At 41.4% G+C, this 27,266-nt stretch overlaps 1 long non-coding RNA gene across 3 annotated transcripts in view; it reads right to left on the bottom strand.

The window, feature by feature from the left end:
* The window catches only part of LOC125640364 (uncharacterized), a 149,123-nt gene that overhangs the window by 13,662 nt on the left and 108,195 nt on the right, over positions 1–27,266 (bottom strand). Inside the window, exons 4-6 of one of the 3 annotated variants that reach the window (XR_012669338.1) lie at positions 18,565–18,861; positions 16,485–16,598; positions 15,765–16,097 (exon numbers count right to left, since the gene is read on the bottom strand). This is a non-coding gene — a long non-coding RNA (uncharacterized LOC125640364). Of the gene's footprint in view, positions 1–15,764; positions 16,098–16,484; positions 16,599–18,523; positions 18,862–27,266 lie in introns of those variants that run through there. The other 2 variants (XR_007357774.2, XR_012669337.1) reach the window with 2 other exon arrangements.

The raw sequence follows: 27,266 nt of genomic DNA, 5'->3' as shown, positions 1-27,266 counted from the left end.
GGGTAGTGTGGCATACATCTAAAGTATTGGATTGCAAATGTCAAATACTCAAAGGACACAATTAGCCTTCAATCCATATGCTGAAGATGTTCACAGAAACACAACAAAATATTTTGAAATAGCAAACATGTTAACACAAATCAGTCTGTTCATGGACAATTCAAAAGGGCCTAATAACAGCACCTACAGAAGTCAATGGAAATATCACTATTGACTTTGATGGACACTGGATCTGGCCCAAATAGAACAAAAGGATAAATTCATTGAATAAATTGCATGTGAATTAACTGCTCCACTCTACTCTTTATCAGCTTAGCCATACTCTTTGCCATAACTCAGAGCCAGAGCAGGAGTCCATTCATAGCTTAATTTTGGGCTATTTTTGCAAACAAATTAACCTACCTCTGCTTTTTAAATGAATAATTAGCTAGTTAATTGAATAACTTAGTAATTCAATGGGGGATGTTTATGATTTCTCAGTGGTGGGAATTTTTGCTGCTGCACTGTGTGTTCCAGAGAAATCTTGCAAAATGAAAACAAAACAAAAGGGGGAAAAACCCCTATCTGCACTCAGACAGCTTTGGGGAAAGTGTGTGAATCTGATGATCGTCACACTTGTAAAACACAAGCAGATGGCACACCTGTTCTCATCTTGCTGTGAATATGCATTTACATTTGGCTTTGCATTTTAGAAAAATGTACACATGCACAGAACTGTTCCTAGGGGCCTGTCCCAAAGCCCATTCAAATCAATGGAAAGATTCCCACTGACTTGAAATGGGCTTTGAATCAGTCCCTTGACATGCAAGTTTCACCCACTTCTTCTACTTAAAAGAGTAACTGGCACATTCAATGAAGAAAGAAAGCTCGGGGAGCAGCAATTTTAAAATTTGAGCTTCAGAGTACATCTATTAAAAACAAAGTAGAGAATGTCATTAGCATGAACAAGCTAATTTTATGGTTAATATTTAGGGGCCAAGTAACCTAATCTGAAACACTGGTCATAAAGAAGTTTTGAAAGCAAACATTTGTTAAAAAAAAAAAAATCAAAGTTTCTTTGTGCCTAATTTGGAAAGATTAAAAATGCAAGATCAGATAATTAAGCTATTAGTAGTTCTCTCAGCTCTAAGCAGAACCATGAAAACTACAAATGTTGCATGATTTTAACACAAAAATCATAACATTTCCCATAGATCAGTGAAAGTGGGCCTCTGTTCACTCAGAAGGTTTCTGAACCTTTTGTGGATCTAGTCTGTTTTAAGATTTTAATGAGATTTGAAACCCAGTCGAGTTTCTTCAGGCTTTGGACTTCATTGTGAACATTTCACACAGCTCTAATATTTATTCCTGGGAGGAGCGAATTGTCTCATGCAGCTCGACAGCAATCCCAGTAAGGAGCTGCAAGAGAGTTCAATCCAGTTCTCCTTGGAAAATGCGGTGGAAGCGATGATTTTAAAACAAGGAATGGATAAAAGAAGTTTGCATAACACAAGACAATGTGTCCTTTTCCCTTCACTTTTGCCCAAGTTTCTAACAGCATCTGATCCAAAAGCACTCAGAGACTCAAAAACTTAAATAACCCAGAAATACAGATGTTATTGATTACAGTTAGGATCAGAAGCAAAATGTACCACATATTAGAATGGTACCAGAGAACAAGCTTCTGCCCACTTTGCAGAAGAGAGGTCCAGATGAGTTCCTGGACTTTGGCCTGTTTATCCATACAGAACTTGAACTGCAAAAGTTTGGAGATTTTGCCATCCCTAATTAATATGGTGGGGACCAGAGATGTGAGACACAGCCCGCCCCCCTCCACCCAGCAAAAAAAAAAAAAAAAAAAAAGTGTGAAGCCACAATATACCTGTGCTTTATACCTGAGAAAACTAGTCTGAAGATGGAGTGAGAAGTAAAACCTCAAACTCTTTAAAAATAAAAATGTAAAGGAAAGTTTCTGTCTCTCCTTTGAAGTTTTGCAGCAGGGAAAGCTGGGTTTGGTTGGTTTATGTTACCCTTCTGCCAGGTGGAGCCAGCAGCAACAATGGCCGGGTTAAGTATCATGGGGTTCCTTTTCACCAATACAACACAAAACTGGCTTGAGCCCCCACCCAGTGACCTGGGACAATTACACACCACCCCCTAGGTGCCTCTAAGAGGCAATACTTCTCCTCTCACAAGTACAAAGTCTGAGTTCAGCAAAAATGTTTAATAAAAGCATGGAATTAACTCAGCATTAATTTGCAAAAACACAGCAACTAGGGTTCATAAACACAAACCATGAGCAAAAGACCCACTCCCAAGTAAGTTGGGCAGTGTCCTTTTCCCCTCAGGGTCTTAAGTCCAACAAACAAGAAGTTCCTTTAATGTGCACGTCCCTTCTCTGCACCCCACTCACAGTTGCTGTCCTTGGCCAGTGCAGCCCCAGAGTTCTGAGGTTCATCCGCAGAGTTCACCTCCCACCTTGGGCGGAAGGTGGGGTAAGGAGGCACCTTACACGCTCCACTGCTTGGGCACCAGCTCATCGCCCCATCAGCCTCTCTGTGGGGCTCTGCTCTGGCCCTCTCACCACACCTCTCCGCCAGCGGCCCTATTAGCCACTTGCTGCGTCTCTCCATCAGCCAAGATGTCTTCAGGGCCCACCACTTAACACACTGTCAGTGATTTCAGCGGTTAGTGGGGGAGCCTCACTGCTGGTGCACACTGAGCAGTCTCTTACAATAGAGACGCTGTCCCAAAGTAGGTCTAATACTACTAGGTCTCTGCAGTATGTAACAAGACTCTTAATTGAGTCTAAATTAGCTCTTTTGTTATACCATGGAGAGAGGAAAGGTCAAATTGTGTCTGTGGCCCTTAAACCAGGCCCACACCACCAACTACTAGCCCCCACTCTATCTCTCAACTTATAGGCTTTGGAACCCATGTCCCATGCCTAGCAAGTGCCATTCAGTTGAGGGTGAGTCCCTCCATTGGGGTATGCCTGGTACAGTTCTGCTGCCTTCGGTTCACACAATAAGGATAACAATCCTTTATTACTCCTGACCCAATAAGCAAAAGGAAACTGGGATCCAACACCAGCCACAAGTGATCACTTGGGCAAGCAATCCCATCATGCTGAGCACCTAGGCAGGGTGGCTGTGACAAGCAAACAAGATCAGCTCCTTTCCACAGCTCACCACTAGATGTCAGGGGAGAGCTCATTCAGACTCTGCTTACATCTAGGTAATAAGCAGTAGTGTGTGTACACTTAACTTGAGCAGAATTCATGGCATGATAAGGACAAAAAGAAACTCCAGGGACTAATTGCTTCACTGCAGGGAACTGATGCTTCTTAAATTGCTCAGCACCTGGATTTTAAATCAGCCCCCGCTCACTGCTAATTAATGCTGATGCTCAGTTGCACTTGGTAGCAAAACTGACAGAAAGGGAGTGTAAAAATTTGGACTATAAATGATTATACTGAAAATCAAATAAATAGACAAATGCAGCAAAAGGCTAACACAGGAAACTCTGTAAATATTTTCTCCTAACTTTGTTTTCACTGTGTATTATGGACCTCATTATAGCTTGATTTTTCCATTATGATGACTAAGAGCAAGTGGCATTCCCACCCTATTTCAAATGACCTTACGAAGTGTGTGTCAACTTTAAATTTATCTTCTCTTTGGGGCTTGGCACACTTGATATCTCAAACGGTAATAAAAGGACTTAATAAACCTCACGCACTTTCAAATTTTCCTAGCACAACAAACTTTTGGTCAGCTTCCCACGCAATGCCCCATCTGTTGATAATTTCAGGGTTTAAAGTGGGATTACAGCAGAACCACAACTTCCAAAATGGAACCCTCTTTCTTATTCAGTACATTCTCTCTGTGGGTATATTTGAGTCCTATCAATGAGCTTTGAGGACTGAACCAGCTTTGAGGCTCTTGAGTTGTACATTAAGCAAGTTAAATATGGAGGTCAATGGAGGAGAATAAACATAAACACATACATTGTTACATAATATTACAGTCAGTTTGCTAGCTATAACTTCAGTAATTCTGGCAAAACATATGCAACTCTTAAGGTCTAGTTTTCAAAGGTGCTGAGCACCTGCAACCCCAACTGAAATCACAGCCCTGAAAATCAGACACATAGTGACAGTACTTAAAGTGTGGATATGGGGGGGAGGAGTGTAAGGGGTCATAAACCCAGCAACAGACATTTTTTAAAAATTAATGCTGGTCGCTTGAGAGGTGGCCTTTAGCACAGTCTTACCAAAGTTGCTGTTCCCAGATTATGATAGGACTCCCCCTCCCCCTGCGTGCACATACATACTTTTTCCAGACCACTTTAAGCACTGTTCAATAGCCAGGAATATCTGAATGACTCCTCCATCACCTGCTCACCAAAAAAATAAACCAAAGAGCAAACAGGATAGCAAATGAGTGAGCAGGCTCACTCAATTGGACCATCCAGGATATGAAGCACTGACTAACTCCAAGTAAAATAGAGGCAGATTATCAATCCAAATACTTAAATCTTTCAGAGATTAATAAATACAAGGATGATTCAGAGAAGATAAACGTTGACAACTCTTTAGAAACAACGATCTCAGACAAGACATATGTTATCAAAAATAAGAAAAAGTCAAAAGATCAAGTAGAAGGAATATTCAATATGAATTAAATGAAAGGCACATCTCTATGCACAGAATAATGACTTAAATGAGTTTTTTATCACACAAGCCAGTACATTGTGAAATATAAGGAGAGGAGGGCATGGGGAAGGATTTACATAGAGAAATAGAAGTCCATGGTTATGGGAAGGTTTGTGTGCACAACTAAGTGGAAAAACGGGGACCCAGGGAATTATAAACCAGTCGGCCTACTTGGAAAGGTACTGAACAAATTATTAAACAATCATTTGTAAGCACCTACAGGTTTTATAGGATTATAAGGAATAGCCAGCATGGATTTGTCTCGAACAAGTCCTGTCAAACCAGGCTAATTTCCTTCTTTGGCAGGGTTACGGGTCTCATGTATAGAAGGGAAGCAGTGAACATGATAAATCTTGATTTTTAGTAAGGCTTTTGATATAGCCCTACATGACATTCTCATAAGCAAACTCGGGAAATGTGGTCTAGATGAAATTACTATATATTGGGTGCAAAACAAGTTGAAAGACCATACTCAACAAGCAGTTATCAATGGTTCACTGTCAGACTGGAAGAGCTAAATTAGTGGGGCTCTATAGGGGTCAGGCTTGTATCCGGTACTTGTCAATATTTTCGTTGATGACTTGGATAATAGAGTGAAGAATATGCTTATAACATTTGCAGATGACACCAAGCAGGTAGGCAGTGCAAGCACTTTGCAGGACAGGATTAGAATTCAAAATGACTGTGACAAATTGGAGAATTGGCCTAAAGTCAACAAGATGAAATTCAATAAAGAAAAGTGCAAAGTACTTCAATTAGGAAGGAAAAAAATCAAATGCATATCTACAAAATGGGAAATAACTGGATAGGTGGGAGGGCTGCTGAAAAGGATCTGGAAGGTATAGCAGATCACAAATTGAATACGAGTCAAAAGCATGATCCAGTTGCAAAACAGGCTAATATTATTCTGGGGTATATTAACAGGGGTGACATATGTAAGATACAGGAGGCAATTGTCCGGAGCTACTCAGCACTAGCGAGGCCTTAGCTCGAGTACTGTGACCAATTCTGGATGCCACACTTTAAGAAAGATGTGGACAAATTGGAGAGAGTCCAGAGTAGAGCAACAAAGATGACAAAAGGTTTAGAAAACTGGACCTATGAGGAAAGGTTAAAAAAACTGGGCATATTTAGTCCTGAGATAAGAAGACTGAGGGGGACCTGATAACAGTCTTCAGATATGCTAAGGGCTATTATAAAGGGGATGGTGATCAATTGTTCTCCATGTCCACAGGTAAGACAAGAAGGAATGGGCTTAATCTGCAGCAAGGGAGATTTAGGTTAGATATTAGCAAAAGCTTTCTAACTATAAGCGTAGGTAAGCTCTGAAATAAGTTTCCAAAGGAGGATTGTAGAATTCCCAACACTGGAGGTTTTTAAAAACAGGTTGGACAAGCATCTGTCGGGGTGGTCTAGGTTTACTTGGTCCTGCTTCAACGCATGGGCTGGACTTGATGAGCTCTCAAGTTCCCTTCCAGCCCTATATATAATTTCTATAATTGATGTATGGTAAGAAATAGAAAAACAGAGAAAATCTCAGCATATAAAAAAATAACTATTTTGACAAGGGCTTGTCTACACTGGCAATTAGCAGCGCTGCAACTGAAAAAACCTTACAGTTTTTTCAAGTTGCAGCGCTGTAAAGCCCCAGTGTAGACAATGCCCCAGTGCTGGCAGCCACTCTCCCTCATAGAGGTGGGTTTTTTAGAGCCCTGGGAGAGCTCTCTCCCATCACTGTGCTGTGACCACACAAGGCACGTTAAAGCGCTTTAGCGTTGCCAGCGTAGACTAGCCCTTGCAAGTCTTTAGGGCATAAGTCTGAGAGCTTAATAAATATGAGTTATACAAAAGAACCCTGTGTGTATGGAGCCTATATATAAGTAACAGACACAAACGGCAAAATAATAACGGGCCTCTCTCATGGGGTCACCATCTCAGAGCACCCCCTCACAGCATGGGGAGGCTCTGCAAGTAACCCATCCTCAGTTTCCCCTGCTCAGGGCTCCTCATGACTATTTCTCCAACACTCTTAGGCTAATACCTTCCATTTTACAGGGTAATTTATTAATATCACACCTCAAATCACAACACAAAGCTCAATACCATAATTGAAAAGATTCAGGCTCCATTTTCTCCTGTGACTCCAGGCTCTTTGTCTTCTCGAGCATCCTTCAGATGGCTTTCAGGCTCTCCCCCAGAGTCCACTCCCAGAGTTCAAAAGTTCAAACAAAGCAATAAGGCAAACAGCATTCACTCCTCCCAGGCTTGATGAAAGGCTCACATTCCTGCTGGGTACTTTCCGTCTCCCTGCCCCTTGTATGGGACAGTGATCACGGGGTGCTCCCCTTGGCCTTCCCCTTGCACCAAAGATGACTCCTCCCACTACTCAGGCCTTCTGGCTTCTGGCCTGTCTCCCTATTCCCATACTCCCTTGCTCACTCTCAGGCTGTGAGAGCCCCATGTCTGGGCGCTCTCTGCCTCTTTCCTGACTAACTCTCAGACTTGACTCACCCAGTCTCCTTCCCTCTGGGGCCCACGTGTCTTCTCTTAAGCCCAACAGGGGCTCAGCTGACTAGTCTCAGGTACACTCTTTCCCTCTTAACAAGCCAATGCCACCCTGCCACAGTCATATTTTTTTCTGTTACTTCAGTGCACATCAGGAATAACTCCAGCCATGGGTCCCGTTCTGATCCCATTTATGCTCATGTAACCAAACTGCCTTCAAGGGAGTTACTCTTGATTTGCACCAGTCATAGTCAGATAAGAAACCAACTTCACCTGTGTTCCAGATGGAGTTTCAGAGTAGGCAGATGACCTTCAACCAATTCTTCTGTGAAAAATGGGGAATTCATTGGTCTCAGGATCTACTGTCCAACTGGGGTAGAGAAGGTCAAAGAAATGGCTGCTGGGAAGTACATAAGAATGTCCATGCTGGGTCAGACCAATGGTCCAACTAGCCTGGTATCCTGTCTTCTGACAGTGGTCAGGGCCAGGTGCTTCAGGGGAAATGAACAGAACAGGGCAATTTTTCAGTGATCCATCCCCTGTCATCCAGTCCCAAATTCTGTCACTCACTCATCTATTTAAAATTTCCCTGACTTTTAAGGCAGTGAGTTGTGGAAATCTGAATAGCAATCACACATTCAGATAAACTTTATCTGCAATACAGCAGGCTCACCAATGTTAAGTTTGAGTGTTAAGAAGTGACTATGTCCAAGGACCCCACATGTATGCTATTAACCTAGCTAAAAGTGTGCATCTCTAGGGGTCAGACCCAGAGCCCACTGAAATACTTGAGATTCTTTCTATTAATTTCCACAGGCTTTGGAGAAGGCCCTAGACTTTAAAAATTATGGATTGGACATGTTCACTATGCAATTTCCATATGTTCCCAGTTAACTCAAAAACATCTGCTTCACCCTTTGCACTGTTCCTCCATGTGAGCTAATCACTGATTGATGCTAGTTTTCACACTTCCACCATTTTCCAGGTAACCAAGTTAGGGAAAAAAGCAACTGAGCATTTTTTTCTAAATATGGGGGAAAGTGTAATTATTGTTCATTCAGACTTAACTCATAATGGGTCTGATCTAATGACCACTGAAGTCAATCAGGGGTCTTTCCATTTGCTTCAAGAAGCATGTGGCTGGCCCAAGTTTTGCACAGGCTGTAGGGCAAAAAAAAAGACTGAAAAAATTGGACCCTGTATAGAAAGTTACACACCAATAGGTGACTATTTTGAAAAGGTCAGATGGGGCAGAACAGAATTATAATGGAAACAATTTTGCAGCTATAACTATAAAACGTAAAGACAGTTTGAACTGTTATACTTTTATTTCTCTGCAATTATTTCTTTTTTACAGGGAACGCTCAGAAACCTCAAAAGCAGCAAGTAAAATAATAATGCCCCGAATGCTGAACGAAAGGTGCAATGAGATGTAAAGTCAGATATGTCCATGTTCGGTGCACACACCTTTTTACCCAGTTTACTAGACAGTAAGAATATAGTGCAGAGGGGGTCTAAAACTTACTTCCATCCAGTGCAGAAGACTACACCTATAATAAAATTTTCGAGAGTTGGCTAATTTGGAGTGTTTCACTTTGGGGGTGAACCGTAGACACCTGGGAGATGATTTCTAGAAGTTCCATGCACCTACAAATCCAACTGAAGTTAATAAGAGCTGCAGGTGCTTGGCGTCTCTGAAAATTAGGCCTAGGGTGTCTCAAGTTGGGCTCCCAAAAGCAAAAGCAACCAATGGCCAAAACTAATGGCCATTTTAGACACTTTGGCTTTTAGCCTTTCTTGTGCCCATGCATAAATGCAAAATTTTCACTCATTGCCAAATGGACCAAGGCTTGAATCTTTTGTTTCCACAATGTGCTACAGTATCAGAATTAACCTATCATGGTGGTTTCTTTGTTTTAAATCACAGGATCATGTGACCTGGCTTCAGTCAGTGCCTGGGCAGTCAGTAGAATTTGGGATTACAGTGTATTAGCCAGTGCAGCGATCAAAGGTGTAAGACCATTTAGGTCAACCAAATGGATTTGTTTTGCCAGTCCAAGCTATACATACACACACATGTGTGTGTACATATAAAACCATCTGTATATCTATGAGGGGCCACACACAATTTTATAATTATGCACACATATTGAAAAATATATTGATATTGATTTGTTTATTTTTTTCCTTTTTTCCCTTTTACAGCCCCATGCTGAGCTTGAAGAGATAACAAGGACTCAGTCACATTCACAGCCTCAGCATAAAAGAGCCCAAAAAGAATAATTTAAGCTTCTCTTGAGTGAGATCATTTAATGAATCTTCTAGATGTTAAGAGGTTTTATACGCTTTTTTTTTTAAAATCATTTCCCAAATGCAGTGCCATGATATTGCCTCTGAGAGCTAAAAGATAAAGTGGTACACATATGCTGAACACATGGATATGAAGGCAGTGGTTACCTTGGCAACGACAACCATGTAAAAGCTTTCCTTTGCTAAATTAGAACACTGAATATTGGAGAAAGTATATTTTTCAGTCTTGATTGTAAAATAAATTATTATATTTTATTCCCATGTTTTCAGAATCTTAGCCTTGCTGTAGTTAATCCATGCTTGGTTTATCTCAAAGTTGTAAGTCGCACCAAATCTTGTAGCACTGGTGTTCTATTGATTTCTTAATTCAACTCTTTTTTTTCTCTAATCCAAATAAAGTTGCAAATGTATTTAGACAGAATGAGCTTCCCTCCATACTCTACTTTTTATTTTTAATTATTGTTGTTACTATTATTAATTATTAACCCAGACCATACATTGCAATATATTTAAAAATAAACTTTACTTCCTTTGAAAGGTTTATTGGCAAAACACTCCTAAATATAAAGATGCATTTTACATGAATATACTATAGAGAGATGTATTTTAAAGCAATTATGGGTAAGCTTTTCAAAAGCACCTAAGTGGTTCAGGAGCAGAAATCCAAATCAAAGTCAGCTTGTGCTCCCAAGTCACTTAGGTGCTTTTGAATATCCTAAGGTTGTTCCTCTCCTAACTCAACCACCTAGAGAGAATAAGGTAAGATAAACAGATACAATGCAAGTGGAGAAAGAGAGAGTGGGGAAGAGCAGGATCCTTGATTCCACCCCTCCAGAGTGCTGGCCACAGGGAGTAGTCTACTGCTGGCCAAGGGCAGTAGCTAATTACTGCCCCCTTGGAGCAAGATGGGATCTAAGGAACAAATTTATGCCTTTTACAGTCACAGAATTCATTCCCCATTGTGTTCCTGGAACAGTGTAACTATGAGCTGCCCCTTCCTCAGGACAAATTTGAGGTTACTATGTAGGCTTTAAAAACCAAGTATAGGCATCAATTCAGTAAAATTTGTATTAATGCTTCCATCTTATGATCATGTAAATTACTTATGATAATCCTGCTTCTGTTTTGTATGATATAAACAGCAGCTATGATAATCTGACATTATTTATGATGCTATCATTCATTCATGGACGTGTTAAAGTACCATATTAGCATGTACGTTCTGGCTAGCTTGATTTGTTGATGGACAAAGGAATAACAGGGTTATGTCTTTTAACTTAATTGCCAGATTTACATTTTTACCTTAATTGTTTATTGTATTGTAATTTGCTTTCATTATGTTCTACAGCATCCCAAGTGTCTTGGGAGGGAGATGCTTTATGAATACAATTATAGTATGCTAATTATTAATTATTATTAATAAGTTTTAGTCACAAAATCATGGTTACAGAATCATCCTAATTATGAGTTAGATAAGCCTGAGACATGTTTTAACTGCTTTGTTATTTCATATCATAGCTAGACAGACAGAGGGTCATCGTGTCCAGCCATGGCCCTTAGACAACTCAAAGACACACCAGCTAGGGGGCTTAAACATAAGGAAAAAATGCACACCGATTTATAAAGATTACTGCAATAATGAGCTGCAGGCAGATCCCCATGCAGCCCAGAGTATCCACTTTGAGGGTGGAGCGGGCAGGATGTGGCTAGCCCCCTCTAGCTGCATGGAGGTACCATGTAGGCCTGGGGCAGAGCTCCATCCACAGATGTGTAGGAGGTGCACCTGCCTGATGTCACAGCTCTTACATAAGAGAACCTCAGTGAGGGCAAATGCCTATGGGAGGCCTATGTACAGGGAGTGGTCATGGCAAGGGCGCCTCAGCAGAGAGAGTATTGCCTGTAATACACTTTGGTACCTCAACAGAGATGATGTTATCTGAGGTGGGTCTTGGTACATCTGTGGAGATGGTGTTCCCTGTGGTCAGGCCACCCTAGAGATGGCACTAATAATCAGACTTTAGTGAAGTAAAGAAGATGTTGTCTCTGATGAGGCCTTACCACCTATACAGGGAGGGAGGGTTGGTACTGGGGCTCATTTTGAGGCCTCAATGCCTGAATGGAGAAGGTGAAGCCTCTGAGCCTCCACCGATTTAAAGAGAACCATGCTAAGCAGTAACAGCCTGCCTGTCCCATATGTCTGCCGGGTTGTTCATTCTTGATAAAGCTGCAGCCTTGTTTTCTCCCCTGAAACAAGTCTGTGTTGCTCACTCACGGAGTTCAGCTGGCAGCACACAATGCCATCAGATTTTGAGATACAAGCATAAAATTTGGCAAGGATGATGTGTGAATGTACAATAAGTATCAGTTTAAGACTTTCTTATTTCCAATTTTTCATCAATTAGAAACCATTTATAAATCTTGTTTTGCCAGTGTATTTATTTGATCAGACTTACTATTATTATGCCATTTAACCCAGAGTTAACCCTTTGTGACTACGAGGCTCAATTACTGTAATTTCCATCCACCAGTGCTCATCTGCTGGTTGTAGATTGCACAGAATGCAGCAACAAGTCTGCTGGCACATTTGAGGCACAGTAAGATATGGGACGCAGGCTATATAAGTTGACCATATGCTTACGAAAGGAAGGTGTGCAGGGTAACAAAATCTGAAAGCAACAGCTCAGATCAAGATTTTAAAGGTCTCTGTAGGTCAAAAGAAATCCTGGGGGCTACTATAGACTGTCACTTACAATAACCAGTGCAATTGAGACTAAGCTGGAGTTCCATGCTCATCAGAATAATTAGTGCCAGCTTCCTCGTAGAATTGTAAAAGCAACAGCTGTTAATTCATCTTAAAAGCTCTTCAGAGAATCTCTTCCTACCCCTACACTACATATAAATTTTAAGTACATTAATAGCTGTTAGCCTCCACCAGCCTGAAAATCAGAAGTACCAATGTTTGTATATACGATCAACATTTGATGTAATCATATGGTAGCAGAAAAAGCTGCCCAACCATAAAACTGCATACTGTTTGTGCTTTTTATTTATTTTGCACTTATACTGTGCTTTTCATCTAAGGATTTAATGTAGCTTTGCAACACTAATTAACCCTCAAAGCCCCACTGTAACCTAGTTAAGTAGCATTAATACACACCAATTTGTTTATCCAAGATCAAACAGCAAATTAGTGGAAGAGTTGAAAATACATCCCCAAGTTCTAGATTACCTGTTGTCATCATAATCATGGCAAATCCCAAAGGGACATTGCTTCCTTGGAGATTGAGTACCATTCGGATTGATCTCAGGCTAGGTCTTTAAGGTGGTCTACCTGGATATGCCGTTTATGTCCATCACTGACCTTTTCATGCCACTGAAGCTTTTGGTGATCACCAGCTGTGAAGCAGCAATCCTTCGTAAATGTGCTTTGGAATTCATAGGTCTTCCATCCTAATAATATATTGGAACTAAGAAAGCCTTTGAAACTGAACTAGTGCTTATGGAGGGGGTAGCTGGGTTCAGCTTTGAATATCCTAATTTCTGATCTTGCTTTGCTTATAACTACTGAAGAACACTGAAGCAATCCTCTTCTCCTTTTACACCCCCCATGGTACCTGAGAGGAGGAATTTATCTCCATGAATTGTGCTTAAAGTAGTTTTTTAACACTTATTTTTATATTCAACTAGTTTATTAGAAATGGCCTTAAATTTCTATTTTCTACTTTTGTTGATGTCCCAATGTTCTATTTAATATTCTACGCAATAATTCTCAATCTGTATTTCTTTCATGAGCACATTCTTTTTGCCAGTTCCACAGGGAATAACTGGAAACATAACAGGTCAACAATTTCTACCAAAGAACAAAACACTATTTCTGAGTGAAAATATGAACAGGCGACTGTACTGTTCAAAAGGGCAGAGCAACACTAGAGACTATGAGAATGATTCTGGTCTCCTTTATACCAACATCATTCCAACTTCAGAACATTGCTTCTGGTTTACACTTCAGAAAGAGATGTTTTCCAGACAATATCATCCTCATTCATAGATTCATAGATATTTAGGTCAGAAGGGACCATTATGATCATCTAGTCTGACCTCCTGCACAACGCAGGGCACAGAATTTCACCCACCACTCCTGCAAAAAACCTCACACCTATATCTGTGCTATTGAAGTCCTCAAATCGTAGTTTAAAGACTTCAAGGAGCAGAGAATCCTCCATCTCTATTCCTTCTCTGAAAAGAAATGGCTTCTAAAGCTAGCCAGCCTAAATGCCTCATAAAAGAGCCTTCTTTTGGGAAATTATTTAAATCACCAGAGTTGGTCCCTCAAGGCTTCCCGAACAAGTCTGCATTGGGCTTTGCTGTAGTCAGGGAGACTGCTCTGCCAATCCTGGTATTGGGTGTCTACACCCTACTGCAGTTTAATTTAAACTTGTTTATGTGCTTAATTGCCCCCACAGTCCGGCTAGTGGAAGCATTCAGCATATGCATCCAGGATTAACCCAGAAGTCACAGGACAGGCCCAACAAAGAAAATAACAGAACGCCACTAGCCATCACCTTCAGCCCCCAACTAAAACCTCTCCAATGCATCATCAAGGATCTACAACCTATCCTGAAAGACGACCCATCATTCTCACAGACCTTGGGAGACAGGCCAGTCCTTGCTTACAGACAACTCCCCAACCTGAAGCAAATACTCACCAGCAACCACACACCACACAACAGAACCACTAACCCAGGAACCTATCCTGGAATATGAAGGGCAGTAATTTGTCATCATTGTGCACCCACTTTGCTCATGTATAAATGACAAAGCAAGGTTCAGGGCAGTGAAGAATTAGGCCATTTAGATACATACATAGCTCATATTGCACTCACTACATTTTTAAAAATAAGTACAATAGATTACTGTACATGATTTAAAAACATCCACCACACTGTTCCTTATCTAATCTCCCTCTGTAAGCCAACATGCTTACTTTAGATAATATGTTATGAAAATAAATACTTTATATCTATTGGGGTTTTTTTGTTTGTTTGTTTGTTTGTTTTTTGTTATAGAGAAGATCTTCCCTATAGACCTCCCTAATATAAGCTTTTTGGTGCCAGTAAAGGGGATATTACTACCAAAATCACTTCAGCAGTGATGGGAGAATGCTTTCAAGACGTTAGGATTTCAGTAGAATGAGAAAAGATCAAGTAATAATAAAACTAAAAAGACCTATGAGTCTTAATGGGAAAACCTTGTAATTAATGTTTTAGTTCGATGGTAAATTCTTAATCTTACAAACAAGGTTTGAAGAGTTTAAGTATGTATAATTGATATTGCAGTCTGGAGAGTATATCAGATCTTCTTAATCCCCACTTTTTGTCTTCTGCATTTTAAATAATTCAAGGACTTTGAAACGCTGGAGTCCTTTCTTTATGTTGTAAGACATTTCACTCCATGGGGTTTCCAGTTTAAGGTTCCCTCTATGTGTACTGCAAGAAAACCTTTTATTTAAGTCTTAAGATGAACATAAAATAAAACTACAAGCTTGACGCACAGACTCACCCCCATCCCACCCCACCCCCCATCAGTGTACCTTTCTGGCGTTTGGACTAAATATTGCTCCGCTACATCTGCTGTTCCAGTGGGCATTCTGGCTGGACTCAGAGTTTTCAACAATACATGGCTCCCATCTGTTTATATGGAAACTACAATGCACCAAGTGCTGGGCACATAAAGTTTGACAGGTAAACCCAATTTCCATTTCAATGATTTTAACCTGTAGGAGTATCCACCAAAGTCAGTAAATAGCAATCCCTGCCATGTGACATGGGTTAGCCTTTGATAACCCTAGCCCTAGTCACATGACTGGGACCAGGAAATTAAGAGCAGTCTTTTATCAGCACTCTTATGCAACTCATTTAGCCAGTGGTTAAATGCCATAAATTATTAAAATACTTACTCCAGTTGCACAGGGATAATAAAATTCTCAGACCCTGGACCATTATAATAATGACAATCGTATAAGCATATAAGAAAGAGAAAACAGAATGCTCCCAGTGTGTATCTAAGACCAGAAAATAAACAAAACAATATTGTATTATATTGCACTGTTTGAGAAATGAGATCATGTATATAAGATGTGTCTTGTAATGGGTACTTGCACTGTCATTTCCTTATTTGGGGGTGATTAAACATATAATTCTAAATCTCATAATAGAATTTGTTTTGTGGATTAATTTATTAGCTTTGGCTGAACTCCTGAAATACTATTTATTTTTGTGTTACTGAAGCAACTAGAGGCCCCAACCAAGATCAAAGCCCCATTGTGCCATGTGCAGCGCAAACATATTGTCAGAGACCGTCCCTGTCTCAAAGAGCTCACAGTGTAAATGGACAAGACAAACAAAGGTTGGGAAAGAATAGGAATTCGGGTCTTCTGAATCATAATCAGTGCTCCATCCCCCAGAAACAGCTACACCCAGTTTGGACCTTTTACTTCTAAACATGATCTACTTTGTGTTTAACTGAAACTACATGGGGCATTTAGAGATCACTTAGGCTCAGGGTCCATTAGTCTTGCATGAAGGCTCTAGAAGACAAAACAATATGTGAAGTAAATTAGTTTGGGAGATGACTTAGATGTTGCACTTTATGACAAGCAGAACAGAAACTGAAGTTAAATACTGGGGGAGAAAGGGAAAAGAAAGAAAAGGAGAGAGATACCAGATAAAGTCACTCATATCATATTTTAGCAACTGTGTGTAGCTGCTTGTTAGCAGAGATCTGCTTTCCAACAGCAAATAATAAAATTAAGCTTTTTGTGCTGTTAATGAAATGCAAATTAAAATTGGGTGCACATTAATGCAAAGAGTTTGAACATCCATTTAATCAGATCCTCCCTGCAGGGTCCAATGATAAAAATGACAGAAGAATTGCATTACTAATTCTGGACTTGTCACTTCTCGTATGTACTTACCTTGTAAACGAACCGTACTGTGGCACCTGGCTGCTGGGCTGAAGGTTTATGTTGATTAAGGCTACAGGAGCTTGTGGGGTAACCCTCCTGGGGATGAAGCTCAGTCTGGGAAGCCTGAAAAGAGAGAGAGAGAGAGAGGAGAGGGGGGGGGCATTAATGTAAATGGAATCATTTGGCTGCTGAGATGCTCAAGGGAAAAAGAAAACATTCAAGAACATTATAGGGGTACCCAACTTGTGGCCTGTAGTGACAGTAGCCTCTACCACTAGATAGCTGATCCAGGCCCAGGGCCTGAACTCTCTCTGTTAGATCAGCAGGGGAGACAAGTGCTGCCAAATTCATGTGAGAGCTGAATAATCTACCTTGTCTATTTTCCATCATAGAACATGGTTACTGAAGCTCTGCCCCTTCGTAGGCCTCTCTGTTTCTTTACACCGCTCTCTTCTGCTTCACTTCTAAACCACACTGAGAGAAACTTTCCAAGAAATAAAAGGGCAAAGGCCTCTTTGATGTAGATTTTCTGTATTAATCCTTGTGACAAGAGGGCCCTTAACCCTATTTAATAGATAAAATGTCATGTAGCAGGGGAAGAAAACAGAAACTCTGAGGAGTGATGCCACATTCTATTATACTGCCTCACATGGTGACAGCCCAGCCTCATGAATGTTGATCTGTCATGACGGCTAAATGCATTCCCAATCTCGTAGCGCTGAAACTGCCCATTTGCATTTCTTCCGAAGTCACAGTCATGCGATTCTGTTCAGATCAGTACCAACAGCTGGACTGGCTTCTAAGGGAACTCCTTTTACAGTGAAGTAGAATGAAAATCCCAAGTTATTCCAGTTCATTATCATGGAAGAAATAGCACTTCTGTTGAAGCAAATCCTCCCTCCTCCATGGACTTTCTTGGAGTGGAACTGGTACAGTTTTGCTGAGCCAGCCTGGACAGGGCAGCGTAGTTCAAAGAGGAGTGGAAATGGGGAGGCAGTCTAGGGGTGAGGTGGTCATCCCAGCTACACCCACTTTGCCACTTGAAGTGCCACAAAGTGGCTCTAAAAGCTGTGTATCTAGACAGAGAAGAATTTCCTCCAGGACAGGCACTGCTGACAACAGCTATATGGCTGCTTTTCAAGGACCCCCTCACAAGCCCTGGCTCAGAGGGCATGCCCCAGGCATGAGAGGTGTCCAGAAGCAGAACCACACCATGCAGAGATTCCAGACAGCTCCCGGGACAACTCCAGCAGATCACTGTAACTTAAATAGGCCCCCAAGGCTTTCTTAGTTACGCTGGGGGCCTCCTGAACCCCGGCCATATTCCAGGATCTGGAGGGTGCATAGGTGAGTTAAAGCCACTTTAGCACACCTCCCTGAGTGGGGTTCTGTGCTGCGCCCATTAGGGTGCGTCTACACAGTAGCTGGGATTGTAATTCCTAGTGAAGGTGGACATATGCGTGCTAACTCTGCTCAAGCTAGTGTGGTAAAAACAGCAGTGTGGCCACGGCAGCAAGGCGGAGGCTCAGGCTAGCCACCCGTGTACAATCCTGCTGCGTAGGTACCTATGCTGCCGTGGCCATACTTCTATTTTTACGTGCTCAGCTAGCAAGTGTATGCCTATCTGCACTGGGAATTACACCTCCCAACTACTGGGCAGATGCAGCAAAGAACCTCACCATCAGATGGCAAAGGCTACTCCAACAATTAAGGTAGAGTAGCCTCTGCAGAAAGGCACTGCTGCCACTACAGAGTTTCGAGGATGGGGATCACCTAGGCAAAGGAGAGTGTGTGTGTGTGTGTGTGTGTGTGTGTGTGTGTGTGTGTGTGTGTGTGTGTGTGTGTGTGTGTGTGTGTGTGTGTGTGCAAACACTGTCTGCTCCTGTGGCCTTCTTCACCAGTTCAGCACTAGATGCCACAGAAGAGCTCATTTAGACACTGCTTATATAGACTTGTCGGGTCAGATCCTGACATGGTTGCTTTGTGATGCTCATGTGGCACAAGGGAGCCGTATTGCTTGCCTAAGTGGCCAACTGGGATTCCCATACCTGATGATTTAGAGCTGGCATAGGCATTTCTTCACCCTCACCTCTAAGAACTCCCAGCATAAGGGGCATGCCAAGGTGGGCGTGGGGGGGAGGGAAACGATGTGTCTCGAGTACACTGCACTCCACTGATCCCAGGCTTCTAAACCAGGCGCTTAGATACCACTGCAGGCAGCCATAATTTAGGAAGCTCTAACACACTCTGGGATATTAACCAGCCCAGCTCCATGTTGGGGATGAGGGGAGCAAAAGGAGGGATTAGAGCCATCAGCATCTTGTTTGGGTCCCATGTATAGCGCAGCCTCAGGCAGACCTTAGTATCACATCATCAGGAATTTGTTCTGTGGAAAAAACAAAACAAAAAGTTGCTATAAAAAGTTCCTTTCCATTGAGGATCTAACATTAAGCATGAAACCTGGCATTTCAAAGTCACAATTCAGGCTGGAATTCATAGCATTGTGTCTAGTTATTGCATAGAGTTGAATCCAGCATCTCATACTCTTTCATGATTTCCATCACATTTGCTGCAAATACCTCCCAGAGAGAATGCTGTGTGAATTAGCGATACAGTCAGCCCAGTTTTTAACTCTAACTCTCCATTCTACTCTTCCTTGAGTACTTTAAGTCTAACATTTAATCCTACATAGACATAAGTTTTGTATCTGCATTTCATTGTGCTTTTGTGTATGTGTGTGTGTGTGTGTGTTTTATTTATAGGTTACCTAATGTATGATACACATTTAAAAAAACTCCTTAATTACAGGTCAGATAAATACATAATTACAGACCTTATGAAGAAAGTATTATTTACTCACTAAACTGTAATTACAATCTTTTCATGAAGTTTATTATTTACTGGATTGTCCATAATGGCTTTTTTAGAGCTGATTGTGTGAAAGTCTGTTTATAGTATTTTTTTTAGTTCAAGGGTCATTGATCAAATAGAGTATAACAACTTTCTAGAATGCATTTTTGTCTATCAGTTTTAGTTTTATGCAGTAGGTTCTGTGAGCCAGGATGATAAAAATCAGAACTTTTTTAATCAGATTTTTTTCACTTACATTGGAAATTTTATTTAAATTAAATACATTTTTTAAAAATAAACCTATTTAAAATTAAATGTGAAATTAAGATAATCTATATTAAGGCCTAAATTTACCATAATAATTTAAATAAATATCCTGTATCAAATTTTAGAGAATTAAAGGGTATGTCTTCATTAGTTAAAAACAGAATCAGTTATATACAGAACTAGTTATTTACAGAAAAGTCTTTAACTTTTGAGGTCAACTCAAGCTTTATTAACATGTCACAAGGTCATGTAGCGCATTAAGTAAGTATATTATTTTCAGTCTTTACAATGGACCAAATACTGATTTTTTCCCCCACAAATGTCAGTACTGTATTGGCAATTGCTGTTGTGCACAAAAGCTTTTGTCTTAAGCACTTTGGGTGTCAGGTTTGCTAGCAGGCCCAGAAAGAATAGTTTCTCCATTCGTAAGCAGGTTAGGTGCCTAACTCCCATTAATGTAAATGGGAGTGTCACAGGGTTCCTTCATCACTAGGCTGCCTCCGCCTGGTCGCTCTCAGGATTAGCTTTTTCCAGGTCTGACACCCCCTTCTGCTGCTCTCTGCACACCCTCCTGCCTTTCCCCCCCATTTTCTGCAACTCCAGGTGCTGTCCCTTCGTGGCTTGGCCCTTCGGCCAGGGTATCAATGTCCCTCTGTACACACTGTCTTTTCCCCCTTCCAGGGTATCAATGTCCCTCTGTACACACTGTCTCCAGCAGTCTTCTCACTCACTGCCTAGGCTGTGCCACTTCCCCACTGGCTGGCAGGGGAACCCAGGCCCGCTCTCTACTCATGGTTCCAGGTCAGGGATGCTTTAATCAGCAGCCAAGATCTACACAGTCTTAAACCTTGCTGCCCTTTCCCTGAGTCTTTTCCTACTCCTCTCTCCAAGGTTTCCTTCCTTCCCTATCTTACATCAAGAGAGTGGCTACAGGCTCCATCACTGCAGCCCCCTTTCTGCTGCCAGCTTCCTGGCTCAATACAAGCCCTGCCTGGCTCCATCAGGAGTGATGGAACAGGGAGGGCCAGGGGACATGGCCCCATCACTTTTAAAAGCGGGAGGGCCTATACCCGCCCTCTTTTTACCTGCCTTAAGGGCGAGTGACATGGAATGGGGGGAAGAGGGTGGAGAGGAGCGAGCAGGGGTAGGGCTTCAGGGGAAGAGGCAGTGTGAGGATAGGGCCATAGTTTGAATGCCATTATTCCCCCCATTTCTAGGGAGCTTCTGGTGCTCCTGGGCTCCATCATCATTTAGGAGATTACTTAAGCCACCTAATTCCCCTCAGTTGTAGCCACTTCTCAGCCTCATGAATCCCTTCTAAGCTAGTGTGGGGTTAGGCACCTGGCTGACTCAAGCGCTTTTGAAATCCCCACCAGGCTGATAGCTGTAGCTTTATGTGTCCAAATACCTCTGAAACTCTGGCCCATGGTGACCAGAAACAATCCATCAATTCACTAACTAGAGTTACTTACTTTGGTTATTAAATCAGTTACTTTTAAATGCAAGGTATGTTTTGATTAACTTATTTTATTCCTTTATGTATTCAAGTTAGTTTTATTTAACTAACAAAAATATAAGTGTAAAAATTAGAGCTAAGTGAAATATTTTCAGTGATAAAAAAATGCATCAAAATGAATTTTTCATAGCACTGAAACAATTCATGAATTTGGCTCAAATTTGGTGAACAGCTTTGTCGGAAAAAAGCAAAAATTTCAAATAGTTCATTTAGAAACACTAAACAAACCATTTTGAAAAATGTCATTTCAAAATGACATTGGAATGGAAAGTCAAATGAAAATGACATTTTCTAAACAAAAAATGTCAAAAATGTTGTTTCAATTGAACATACAAAGAGTTTTCTTTAAATCCAAACAAAAATTGTGTGTGGGGGGGTCATTTCAATTGGAAAAAAAATCAGTTTTGATTTGAAACAAACCTTTTTTGGGTGGGGGCGGGTGTGGAATAAAGGGAGAGGGGACCTTTTCATTCTGCCACCAAACCAAAAAAAACCCAATTATTATTCACTCATCTCTGGTGAAACTTAAGCTCTGAATAAACATATGTTAAGCTACAATTGCTTAAATAAATGTGTATACGCACAGTGTATCGTCCTGGTTAGCAAAAAATACCACCAAATTTAGTGCAAAGGCCATATTTGGTTGCTAGTCAACATGTTTTAATGGTTAACAGCCAATAAGAGTGAACCTTTCTTTAGGGGAAATAGCTAAAGTACAAATGCAAAACAAGATTAAAAATCAATTATTTAAATCAAGGTTTCCTGCTTGTTAGTTTAAATTACTATTAAAATCAGTGATTTAAATATATCCACCCTGGTGTGAGCAAAGGAAAGTCTGTTTGAATTGTTACCAAAATATATTCCACTCAATGATTTGACTGTTTTAAAATTAGGCCCTAATTCTGCAAATAGTTATATAGGTGCTTAACTTGACACATAAGTAGTTCCATTGACTTGAATAGTTAATTTCTCACTCTCTCTACCATTATATCTTCTTTTAACTTTGTAATTGTATCACGTAACCCTCTGAAGCATTGTAGGATACATTGTACAAGAGACCCTATATGAAGTTGTATGGCAGCAAATTGATTTGTACAGTGGCCATGCTGTAATGCACTCTCAGATCTTAAATAACAGAGGCAACTGAGATGTGCTAAACAACCAATAGGCGATTCAGTGAAACATCCTATGTTTGTATCTAAAATACAGTTCTATCAAGACCTATGAATTCAATTTGGTAGAAGTCATTAGACAGTCTGTGACTAATATGGTCACAATTTGGTTAATTCAGTGGATATTCAGAATTCCAGCCTCATTTCCAGTTATGGTGCTTTCTCATTAAGCAGCTTGTATTCCATTCAGTTCATGTCACTAGGGAAATAGCCCAATGACTACGCCCATGTGTATCTCCCATTAGCACTAACCTTTATTTTCCCCGAGCTGCCCATGCACACCTATCATAAGTGTCAATGTCTGGTCTCCTCAAATAATCCATCTCATGTTAGCACAAACATATAGTCTCTCCACACGGCACATTTATTAGCTGCTGAGAGCTCTGCACATGCTCCCACAGTGCCCATATGTAAGTCCCATTGAGACTAATGCCCATGTCCCTACATTGACCATAAGTATCGCCCTTTTTATGGGGAGGTTTAGCCAAACCAATCTGAAACTTAAGATAGAATCAGGTTCAATTTGCACGGTGTGCTAATGTGCAGATCTGTTTGTCCCTGGTTGATAGAAATTAGAGATTGGTTCGGGGGGAGAGGGAAATAAGAACCAGCTCAAATATGAACCTAAACACTAGAATATGAAAATAAGCCTACATTAAGATTTGGAGTAGTTCAGAAAATACTCTCCTCCTTTTTCCTTTAAGTCCTCCCTCCTCCAACATTATCTCAGTCATTGCTTCTATCCCACAAGTAAATAGTTCTGGTGCTCTCTGCTGGGCCAGCTGCTGTCTTCAGATCTCTCCTAGAAAAACTGTCTGGGACAAATTACTAATAAGCAGGGGATACATTTATAATTTTTCCAGCATGAAAAAGGGAAAGTGGGTTTCTCCTTTAGTCCTGTGAAGTGGGGAACACTGGTTGGTTTGGGATTTACAAAAACTTTTCAGTCAATTTTGGTGTAACAAAACCAAGGGACAATACAATTCCAGGTCCCATTTTATCCAAATTTCCCAAGTTCTGAAGAGGTATTTAAAAGAATGGTTGGAATTCTGTTCCATCTCCAACACTGACCCAGGAATAGTTAAATAGTGTATAATGGAGGTACTGCATACACTGAAAATGGCTTGAATTTCTTCCTAATTTCTCTGCCACTCCATTTAAAGCTACAGCAGATACTATAAGTTAGCAGTGCAACACATTTTTAAATGACATTGTTTAACCTTCATCTTTAATTATTTCGCCATTGCTCAGAAAAAGATACCTATGGTACAATCACTCAGTTCCTTTCACAATCATAATGTCTGCTGGAGGCCAACTGACAGGCTGATGTGATAGTCAGTGGTGCGTCTCTTTGAAGTTAATCAAACCAATACCTACACCCCAGAAATTGTGGGTTGAACTTCAAAAGATTGCAGAGAAAATCACAGGGTCCTGAGGGGGAAAAAGTATGATGGATGACAAAGAGTGGTCCAGTTAGATAATTATGTAAATAGTCACAAAACTGTCTGTGAAACTCCAAGACTCTGAAGGGAGAGCTATCATAAAAATGAATTAACTTGATCTGAAACACAGAAATCATGACATTTGCAGAGAGATCATGTCTTTTGCAATTTAATCAAAAGCAATGACCATCATGGCTTATTTTTTCCATGTATTAGCTTTTAAAAATTCACAGAAACATCCCTGAGTTACAGAGTTATCATTAACTTCTACTATTTCACCTTTGGCCCATGTATCAGAGGAGTGCAGTTACATGTCTGACCTCCCTCTCGTGCATCTAAGGGCATTTACCAGATAGCCCACTAGATCAATCCCATGATAATGTGCGAAAACCCATGACAAGGCTCAGGGAAGGAAGAAATGTTTGAGGTTCCCCTCATGGTGTCTTCCCCAGATTTTTCCAATGAGGACAGCAGAATTTCCCCTCTTCCCATGCTCACAGAATGTGCAGGGGGGTTGTCTTCAAGAGCCATGAAGATCTTGAGGGAACAACTTAAGACACAGAGTCTCTTTTGGGGAGGCCCTGTGCCTCTGTAGTGATTCTGGGGTCCTTGTTCTCCTCACCTGGTCCCTTGAAGACGAGGAACCATTAGCCAAGCAACTCCCTGTCACAGCCAGATCATGGTTAGCCAGACCTAATAGTCAGAGGCAGAATCCACAGTCATGAGACCGGAGTTAAGAGTCAGCTGGACCTGAATACCATGAGGTCAGAAGCAGGAGACACACTGGAGATCAAAACCACACACAAGTCAGGAACCAGAATTAGGCCAGGTCAGGATACAAAGCGGGTGAGAAGCAGAAGACAAACCAGAGGTCAAGAACCACAAGTCAGATGCCAGGAGTCAAGCCTGGGGAGCAAGAGTAGTAGTGGGACACACAAGGCACACGGTCCAGAGCCCAGGTGTTGAAACAGCTTCCTGTTCCTGCTGCTGGTTTAAGTAGGGCCAGGGGGCCTATCAGCCACTCTGGGACTCCACAATTGGACCCCAGGGATGGAGCCTCACATCGGGGCTGGGCTTCATGGGTCTCAGGTAAGCTATTGCCAGCAGGCTGCAGGTGGAAAGTTGGAGCACAGCTGTGCCCATAACCCAGGTTTGCAATCCATGGGTCATAATACTCCCCAGACTGGGTCTTCTCCCAACACCTTTTTAAAGTGGTGCAAAAGCACTGAGGTGCTCTGCAGGCTGCATTAACATTCCCAACTATTTCTCAGTGTTGAGGGGGCAAAGGGTTGGTCTACACCTTCCAAGAGGGACAGTGACATGGACAAAGAAGGAGGTTTCAGCACTGCCTCCGAATTCGATTGCTGTGTTAGCACCCAATCTAAGGAGCTCTTAATTTAATCCATTACTATCAGATACTCACTAGGCAGCTGATGGGCTGCGACCAGTACTTATTACGCTAACCATAGTCATGCTGCTATTAACCTGTGCTCCCCATCTGTCTGTTGTATCCACCTGTTGTCCCTCCTCATGTACTTAGATTGTGAGCCCTTTGTGGGCGGGACCATCTTTTCACTAAAAGAAGTGTGTACAGTTTCTAGCAAAATAGGCCCTCAATCCCTGCGTGGGGCCCTCTGAGCAACAGCCATGCAAATAAATAATAGGAATTAATAATCCATGTGCAGAGTCTCCTCAGTGCCTGGCTTCCCATAAAGTGGTCAGGCCACAGTGTGAAATCGTGTAAGGGAATTACTTGAGCTATGAGAATTTTTGACTCCATGGCTTGTTAGCATCCTGCCCAACAAGCCACACACACAAAATAAAAAGCCTTGAAACAACAAAGCTAAATTGCAGGATGGGGGTCAGTGGGAAGATAAATCACGACTTGGTGACTAATCTGCCCTCTTTCTGCAAACTGTAAATCCAGGAGAAAGATGAGGAGGGTAGTGGCACAAATGGTAAATCTCACAGTTTGTCACCGGCTCATAGGAAAGAAAATATTAAAACACAAATATGCCATCTTAATAAAAAATTATTTTTAGATGCTTACTGTTCTTTTGAATGAATATTAATGAAATTATTTTTAAAAGAGGATGTCGGCCTGTTAGCCTTCTATTTAAAAATAAAGCAACTGACAGCAAATAATAAGAGCAGTTCGGGCTCCAGACACTTGATCTCTATTCACCTTGGGGAATTTGAATGGTTGTGGAAGCAAAATGCTACTATAACTACACAGAGTGTAGGGAGACAGCATGTTAGGGGCCCAGTCCAGCTCCCACTGATCTCAAGGGGATCTAGAACAAACCCACTGGTTTCCCACCCAGCTCTTTCTAGCCACTTGGGCCCAGATCCAGCTCTCAGTGAGTTCAATGGGAGCTGAATCAGGTCACTAGGGAAAGAGGGATCCTTCAGTTTCAGGATGCATGGCTGTCCCACTCAAGGAGGAGCTCTGGGCGAGTGACAATTCCTTCCCTGCTTCCTTCTTGCTCTGAAGGGGGAAAAGTTGCGACATCCCTTTCCATGAGTATCTTACTACCCTCTTTGCTCCTTCTTCCCTTCACTTCCTCTACTTGTTTCAAGAAGATATCAGATGCACAGCCATTTCTCACCCCTCTGCCTAAACTTCCATCAGCAAGGGTCCTACACAACCAGGCAGAGATGTGGCTGAATTCCTCCTCCTTAGTCTCTTGTGTAGCTGCACAGGAGCCCAGGCACAATCTTGCCCTTAATAATACAATAATGGATCTCCATGAAGTCCTGACCCTCATGTCTGTGGGAGTGTTTTACCACTGACTTCAATGGAAGCAGGAGCAGGCTCCAATAGCCTTATCATGCAAACACTAAAATATATAAGTTGCTTTACTCACATATGTAAAATAAATCTGGTAGTTACATGTTTACAGGGTCCGGCATATGGAAAGTGTACTTTGATGGTTCAGAATTGTGACTGAAAATATACCAGGCACCACCCAACAATAACAATAGTTCATGCTATTTTCATTTAAAATATTTTCTATTCAGTAGATCAGCAGAATCAATATTGATAACAATAGTTCCAGGAGGTATGTACATCTCTTGACTGGCTCCTAGCTGAACTAAAAATTCCTCCAAAAGTCCAGGTCTTCCTCCCATACCTAGGCAGTTGTCTTTCTGGTTTTGTGAAGGAGCTTTGGCAGGTTTTTTGGCAGGCCTCTTGCTGAAGGAGTTTAAGAGAGAGTCACATTTTTCAGACACCCAGGATATACATTCCTGCCCTTGACAGAAAGGGTGAAATGTCAGCAACCAAAGGAAAGTGATGTTATAATCTTGGAGAGTTTAGGCATCAAAAACAGCTTTACCTAGAGCCAGTACTGCTAAGGCTGTTTTGTTTTGGGTAGCCATATGCTCTTTTATGAGCACCTTAACAGCTTCAGTATGTCCATAGGAGGGACCCTGACCACAACCTTGTAAAGCAGCTATGCCCAGGCCAAGTATAGCCACAGACATCCTGTAGTTGTTACCTGCTCCTATCACCATCTTTTTCCTTGGAAACCTTTGTTGTCTC

The sequence above is a fragment of the Caretta caretta genome, chromosome 7 (assembly GCF_965140235.1).
Source record: "Caretta caretta isolate rCarCar2 chromosome 7, rCarCar1.hap1, whole genome shotgun sequence".
Lineage (NCBI taxonomy): Eukaryota > Metazoa > Chordata > Testudines > Cheloniidae > Caretta > Caretta caretta.
Note: the sequence above shows the minus strand (reverse complement) of the source record. Positions and strands in the feature narration are given on the sequence as shown.